The sequence below is a fragment of the Corvus moneduloides genome, chromosome 11 (genome assembly GCF_009650955.1).
Source record: "Corvus moneduloides isolate bCorMon1 chromosome 11, bCorMon1.pri, whole genome shotgun sequence".
NCBI lineage: Eukaryota > Metazoa > Chordata > Aves > Passeriformes > Corvidae > Corvus > Corvus moneduloides.
The window spans coordinates 1,779,337-1,786,196 of record NC_045486.1 but is presented as its reverse complement, the minus strand read 5'-3'; the positions used below and the strand labels follow the sequence as shown (position 1 = coordinate 1,786,196).

The 6,860-nt window shown below is 51.0% G+C and overlaps 1 long non-coding RNA gene across 2 annotated transcripts; it reads left to right on the top strand.

Annotated features, from left to right (window-relative positions):
- The first annotated feature begins 1,491 nt into the window (after positions 1–1,491).
- Positions 1,492–6,190, top strand: LOC116449563. Of its 2 annotated transcripts, XR_004242437.1 has the most exons (3): positions 1,492–1,810; positions 2,186–2,292; positions 6,027–6,190. It is a non-coding gene; the product is annotated as an uncharacterized LOC116449563 (long non-coding RNA). The 2 variants fall into 2 exon arrangements; XR_004242436.1 differs by lacking the exon at positions 6,027–6,190 and having other exon boundaries at positions 1,497–1,810; positions 2,186–2,437.
- The last annotated feature ends 670 nt before the right edge of the window (positions 6,191–6,860 follow it).

Below are 6,860 nucleotides of genomic sequence, written 5' to 3'. Positions count from 1 at the left end.
TGAATAATTACTGCTCTAAATAAACACTAGAAAGCCAAAGCTGTCTCAAATACATCAATGAGCCTTTCATAGATTTATAAATTCCTGCAAAGTGAAAATATTTCAAAATTTCTCGGTGTTCCTGTTATCTCCCAGTGCTCTTTGCCAGATTGGCTTCAAAGCTAGACCAGAATTTGGCCTGTCTGTGGTTTTTTAGATGCTCCTGGTGTTTCCTGGTGTGTCCCCTGCCCTTCCCACCCTCTGCTAAAGGCAGGGCAGGAACCAGGTGCCCAAAGGCCAGGCTGGCAGCTCTGCTGGTGCCTTCTCCAGGCAGCACAAAAACTGGAGGTGTCACTGTCTGCATTAATATCCCCTCATCCTTGTGTGCAATCATCTGGTGTTTTTCACAAAACTCACATACATCTTATTTTAAAATGTGGCAGGAGCATGTTTTTCTCTCTCTGCACCCATAAATAGAGCGGGGGGGCTGGAGCTGTGCCCCCTCTCTGACTGATGCACCGTGCCACGGGCTGCGGAGGAAATGCAGCACTTTGTCACTTCAGCCGGTGACAGCGTGAGTCACCGAGGGCCAGGCTCCCCTCCACGAGGGAGGTGTTGGGCAGCCCAGCCCACGGCGGCAACTGGGACCACTGGGAGGAAAGGCTGACGTCACTGGAGAGAGAGCCCTGCTCTGGGAAATATTCCAACATTGCGTGTTTCTGAATGCAGCCCTGTCTGCCAGGCGCCGGGGAAGAGCGGCCACGCGGACCCAGAGGTGGCCGCGAGTGGTCACCCCAGCCCTGCATGGATGCCACTCAGCACAGCTGAACTGGGCCCAGCAGAGCTGAAGTGGGTCCCAGCACAGCTGAAGTGGGCCCAGCACAGCTGAAGTGGGTCCCAGCAGAGCTGAACTGGGTCCCAGCAGAGCTGAACTGGGCCCAGCACAGCTGAACTGGGCCCAGCACAGCTGAACTGTGTCCCAGCACAGCTGAACTGTGTCCCAGCACAGCTGAAGTGTGTCCCAGCACAGCTGAAGTGGGTCCCAGCACAGCTGAACTGGGCCCAGCACAGCTGAACTGGGCCCAGCACAGCTGAACTGGGGCTCAGCAGAGCTGAAATGGGCCCAGCACAGCTGAAATGGGCCCAACACAGCTGAACTGTGTCCCAGCAGAGCTGAAATGGGTCCCAGCACAGCTGAACTGGGCCCAGCACAGCTGAACTGGGCCCAGCACAGCTGAACTGTGTCCCAGCACAGCTGAACTGTGTCCCAGCACAGCTGAACTGTGTCCCAGCACAGCTGAACTGGGCCCAGCACAGCTGAACTGTGTCCCAGCACAGCTGAAATGGGCCCAGCACAGCTGAACTGGGCCCAGCACAGCTGAACTGTGTCCCAGCACAGCTGAAATGGGCCCAGCACAGCTGAAATGGGCCCAGCAGAGCTGAACTGGGCCCAGCAGAGCTGAACTGTGTCCCAGCAGAGCTGAACTGGGCCCAGCAGAGCTGAACTGGGTCCCAGCAGAGCTGAACTGGGCCCAGCATAGCTGAACTGGGTCCCAGCCCCTGTCCCTGCAGGTCACCAGCCCTGGGGAGCTGCAGGAGCTCAGCTCCAGAGGTGGCTTCACAACTCTGCCTTGGTTTCCTTCCCTCCCAGATCCCCACAATTATTCCTGTTGTTAAAGTCCTTGTGAGAACAACTGGATTTTCTTTCTGTGCTCCAGAGAAGTGGTTTATGAGACAAACAGAGAATTTGCACCTTGTGTGGTTCTGGAAAACCTCATTCCCTTCACATCACCAGGAGCTGCAGACACAGAGGATTGAGGACACAAAGCAGGTTGGGGTAATTTGATAGTAAAGGTGTTGTAGGAATGTACAATACATCATAACATGTTCTCCCAGGAAACAAGTGACAGGATGAGAGGACAAAACCTCCAGCTGTGCCAGGGGAGCCTCAGATTGGACAGCAGCAGGAATTTTCCATGGAAACGGTGGTCAGGGCTTGGCAGGGGCTGCCCAGGGAGGTTTGGAGTGCCCATCCCTGGAGGTGCCCAAGGAAGGGCTGGAGGTGCCCAAGGAAGGGCTGGGGGTGGCACTCAGAGCTCTGGGCTGGGGACAAGGTGGGATGGGGCACAGGTTGGACTCGATGGGCTGGGAGGGCCTTTCCAGCCTCAGTGACTCCGTGATGGGTGCTGTGGTTTTCCTCTCACAGGACAAACTCTCCATGGGATACAGGTGCAATACCAAGTCCCAGTGTGGGAAAGAGCTGAGAACTTGGCCAGGCTGCTGCCATGGGGGAATTTCCCCTAAAAGCCCAAGGTGAGACATTCCTTGGCCCTTCTGAGCTCCTCACCAGTGCCAGAGAGGCCTGGCCCCCATTTCCATGCTGCACCTCAAACTGCACCAGGAGTTACACTGTCGTTAATGAAATAAAATAATTTTATTTTGAATTATGAATATTATAGACGTTGTCTCTTGTCCTGTTTCTTTTTTTTCTTTTCATTTCTGTGAATAATCTGTTCGCTGACAGTGTTTGACGATCCTATTTGCCTGCAGCTGGCTGTGCTCTCAGTGCTGGTAGGTTTTCCCTGGGAATTAGATATCACTGAGATATACAAGTGCTGCTCCAGCTAGTCCTGCCTCTGACAACGGAACAGGAATGTAATGGAGTTTTTCAGTGTTCTATTATAACTCTACCATATATTACTTATACAGTACCTACCTGGGAGTAATATATTTATTTTATTCCCTGGCAATTCGAAATTGCCTGGGGAAGAAAAAAAAAGCTTTGTTTAAAGCAAAAATGATAAAAAATTGTTATTTCATCCCAGAATCAACAAAGTAACCAATTTGACCTCCTGTTAGATATTTCATTTTAGTTGCTAAGTAATTTACTATTTTTTAACACAGAAAAACATTCAAAATGAAATATTTGACACGAAGTATTTTGATGAGAAAGAAAAGTTACTTAAGTACTAAAAAATTAAGACAACTTGTGGCAATTGATGGACAGCTGTGCAGGATTTGTCAGCCTGCAACGGAGTTTTTTCCAAAAGAAGTTTTTTAACAAACTTTTCCCCAGCTCAAGGTCAGCCCAGCCACACACATATACCATGCTGAGCGTTCAGTCAGACCTGCAGAGATTTATGGGCTTAAGAGAGGAAATTTATCCTCAGTGCCTGCACTCCCTAAAATGTAGTAAATAGTAACCCCTGAGGGAGAGCTGCTGGGTGAAGCTCCAGAGGTGGAGACGTGATTTCTATCCCACCACCACCCCCAGCCACAGTTGTTCTTTATTTCATTTGTCATCAAAACATTGCTGTGTTTCCTTGGGGTTTTTTATGATCACAGAATCCCAGAATGATTTAGATCTTAAATTCTACCCCGTGCCACCCCTGCCGTGGGCAGGGACACCTTCCACTGTCCCAGGCTGCTCCAAGCCCCAATGTCCAGCCTGGCCTTGGACACTGCCAGGGATCCAGGGGCAGCTTCTCTGGGCTCCTTGGCTCTGTCTCCAGGTAGATTTACACCCTTTTTTCTCCCCTTTCAGCTGAGCCCTCTCCCCACCACGATGCAAATGAACACATTTGTGTGACCTCATCCATCAGGAGAGCGCTGACGTCGCCTCTCAGATGCCCCAAATTAAAACAATCCATTTCTGTGGCTGTGAATCCTCACCCAGCGTGCCAGGGAGGGCAGCTGGGGGGGAGGGACGTCCAACCCCCTGAATGGGATGTTTTGAAAGAGCCATCATTAAAATTGCAGCAAGTTGTGCTTCTCTCATGGCTGGGAGCTGGGACATGGTGACACCCTTAAAAGGAATTATTTTTCAGTGCTTGGGTATTTTAATCCTTTCTTTACATTTCCTTTTAAAACCGTATTTATAATTTAAAGCCCACCTCTGTGTGCCTTAATCCGAGACTCTCATTTGATTTTATTTTATATCTGTGATATAAATCTTTGATCCTTATTTTAGCTTTGTCTGGAATGCAACCACTAAGGAACATGCTAAAGATGTCTCTGATTTTCTGTCAGGATCAGGATTTTCACAGAATTCAGTGTAAGGTAATGCTTCCTCAGTCTAGTTCTCACATTTTAAGAATAAAAGTCAATGAAATGCCACTACAGATATATTTTTTTGGTGCTGTAAATTGCATTTTGATGAATCTTCACTCCTGAACCAGCCCTCCTTCAGCACTGCCAGGAAGCCTCTCTTGTTGCTTCTAGCAAGAATTGTCATGGTGATGCATTCTGTTGACCACATTTTTGAAACACAGATTGTTTCTAATTCTGTTTCTCCAATTTACTCTGGGTACTGCACCATCTCTGTTTCTGTCCTCACTCTCTGTTCTTTGGAAGATTTTTATCACGACAAACCGTGAAAATCCACCCAGGAGGATCTGCCCTCGCCCTTTCACGTGTGCCAAACGTGTGGCTGGGGAAGGCTCTGCACAGCCACCCATGTGAGGAGCGGCTGAGGGAGCTGGAAAGGGGCTCAGGCTGGAGCAAAGGAGGCTCAGGGGGGACCTTGTGGCTCTGCACAAGTCCCTGACAGGAGGGGGCAGCCGGGGGGGGTCGGGCTCTGCTGCCAGGGAACAGGGACAGGAGGAGAGGGAACGGCCTCAGGCTGGGCCAGGGGAGGCTCAGGGTGGGCATCAGCAGGAATTTCTCCATGGAAAGGGTGCTCAGGCCTTGGCAGGGCCTGCCCAGGGAGGTTTGGAGTGCCCATCCCTGGAGGTGCCCAAGGAAGGGCTGGAGGTGGCACTCAGAGCTCTGGGCAGGGGTCAAGGTGGGGGTCAGGCACAGCTTGGACTTGATCGTCTTGGAGGGCTTTTCCAACCTCAGCGATTCTGGGATTGCAGAGCGTCCCTGCATGCTCCCCTTGCAGGAGGGTGACTCTGCAGCCACTACAGAAGATGTGCTTGAGATGGTGAATTGCTCTCTGAACGCAGGAGGAGAAGGGGACAGACCAGCAAGGTGGGGAGTGCAGAGCTCCTTGGCCTTCCAGAGCAGGTTGTGCCTCTTGGGGAGAGGCCAGGCCGTGCCCTGAGGAGCTCTCAGCCCTCAGAAAGGCTGGCAAGCTTTTCAGTGAGCTGAGAGCTCCACGAAAAAATTAAATTTGGCAGTGACAGTGCAGTACTTAGGTTCCTCTCAAGTAGTCTTGAGATATAAAAGCGTTTCTGTGGGAGTTCTTGGCTGAGTGAGAAGGCTGAGAGCGGAGTCCAGCAGCCTGTGGAGTGCTGCTGCTGTTTTTGTTGCATCCTTGTGTTGATGGCTCGAAGAGGAAGGGGTGGCCTGAATTTGTGTCTGGGCATTTCTTGTGCATCCACTCACAGAGCAGGGGTTCTCCTGAGGGGCTGCTCTGGAGCTGGGAAGGGAGCCTGGAGCTGCCAACAAAGCCCTGAATGCAGAGAGAAACTGGGTGCACTGGGTGCTAAATCAGCAGAACTTCTGTTGGTGCTTCTGTCTTCCTCCTCCACAGCCCCAGACCTTTGGGATGGAGCATTTCCCATCCTGTCCTGATGGCTGGGATGGATGGGCACTGTGTCATGGAATCCTGGAATGGGTGGGGTTGGGAGGGACCTTAGAGACCAATTCACTGCACCCCCTGCCTCGGGCAGGGGCACCAGGCCAGGTTTTTAAGGAATGGGTAAATCAGATCATCTGGGCTCCAGGAAAGAGCTGCCCCAGGTCCCTGGGGATGGGGAGCAGGGAACAAGGGGAAATTTGGACAGCTTCCCATGGGTTAGGATGTGCTTCTCACATCCCTGTCTCTGCATGGCTGTTAAGGAATGCGCTGTGTCCAGCCATGGACAGAAACAGTGGAACACCTGGGACAGCATTTGTGGATGTTGCTGAGAAAAACAGCTTTATTTCTGCATAGGGAATGTTATTTCTGCTCTCCCTAATCTCCAAAGGCGAAGCTGTCTGTGTTTTTCAAATAATAAACCCAAGCATATTTTGCATATTATATACCCAAGAATATTATGTTTTCTTCTGTTGTTCAAGCAATAACAAATTGAATTTGAGGAATGCTGTTCGTTTTGGCACAGTTTCAGAGAGAACATTCCAAAGGAAAGGAAATCCTTCAAGGAGAAGTGGAAGAGGATGAAAGCTGCTGGGTGCTTCTCCCCATTTCCACGTGCAGAGGTGTCCTTGCTCAGGGACATGCAGGGGACAAACCCCAGGGAGTCGGGAAGGCTGAGCTCCAGCTGCACAATAGGTAAAGCCAGGCTGTATGGAAACATAAATATTTTCTATGTGAATAGAAAAATTGAAGGGAAATCTAAGAATATGTGGGAGCAAAGGCTTGAAAGACATCTCAGTGGAAACTCAGCTCATCCGCAGGCTGAAGAACAAGCACAGAACACAGGAATAATGTCCCAGGTTATGGAGGAAATCTGGATTTAGAAGAGGTGGCAATCCCCTATAGTTTATACGAATGTCACCAAGTTTTTTAAAAGTTAGGACATTTTGGCATCAGCTTGACAGAAATAGAAATTATTCCATCATTAATGCACAGCCTGGTTTGCCAGCAAAGAGGAGTCCGGAGGAGCTCCGTGTCCCCCTGAGCTCCTGGAGTGGTGACACGAAGTTCTGTGGTTTTATTGCAGGAACGGTAAATTGCAGGAGTCCTCTCGATGGGAACCTGCCGACTCTGTGGCTGCGTTCCCTGTTTTCTCCATCCCAGTGAGGGCTGTGCCTTCACGCACACCCTGTAGGAGCAGTACGAACTCTGCCAAGGCCCCGAGGTGCCAGCAGCGTGCGTGCTGGGAGCAGGAGCAGTGCGGGTCTGTCCTGCCCAGCCGTGCCAGCGCTGCCAGCATTCCCTGCTGGGTGAGGCGGGAGCTGGGAGCGCTGGAGCAGCAGAGCTGCGTTTCCAGAGA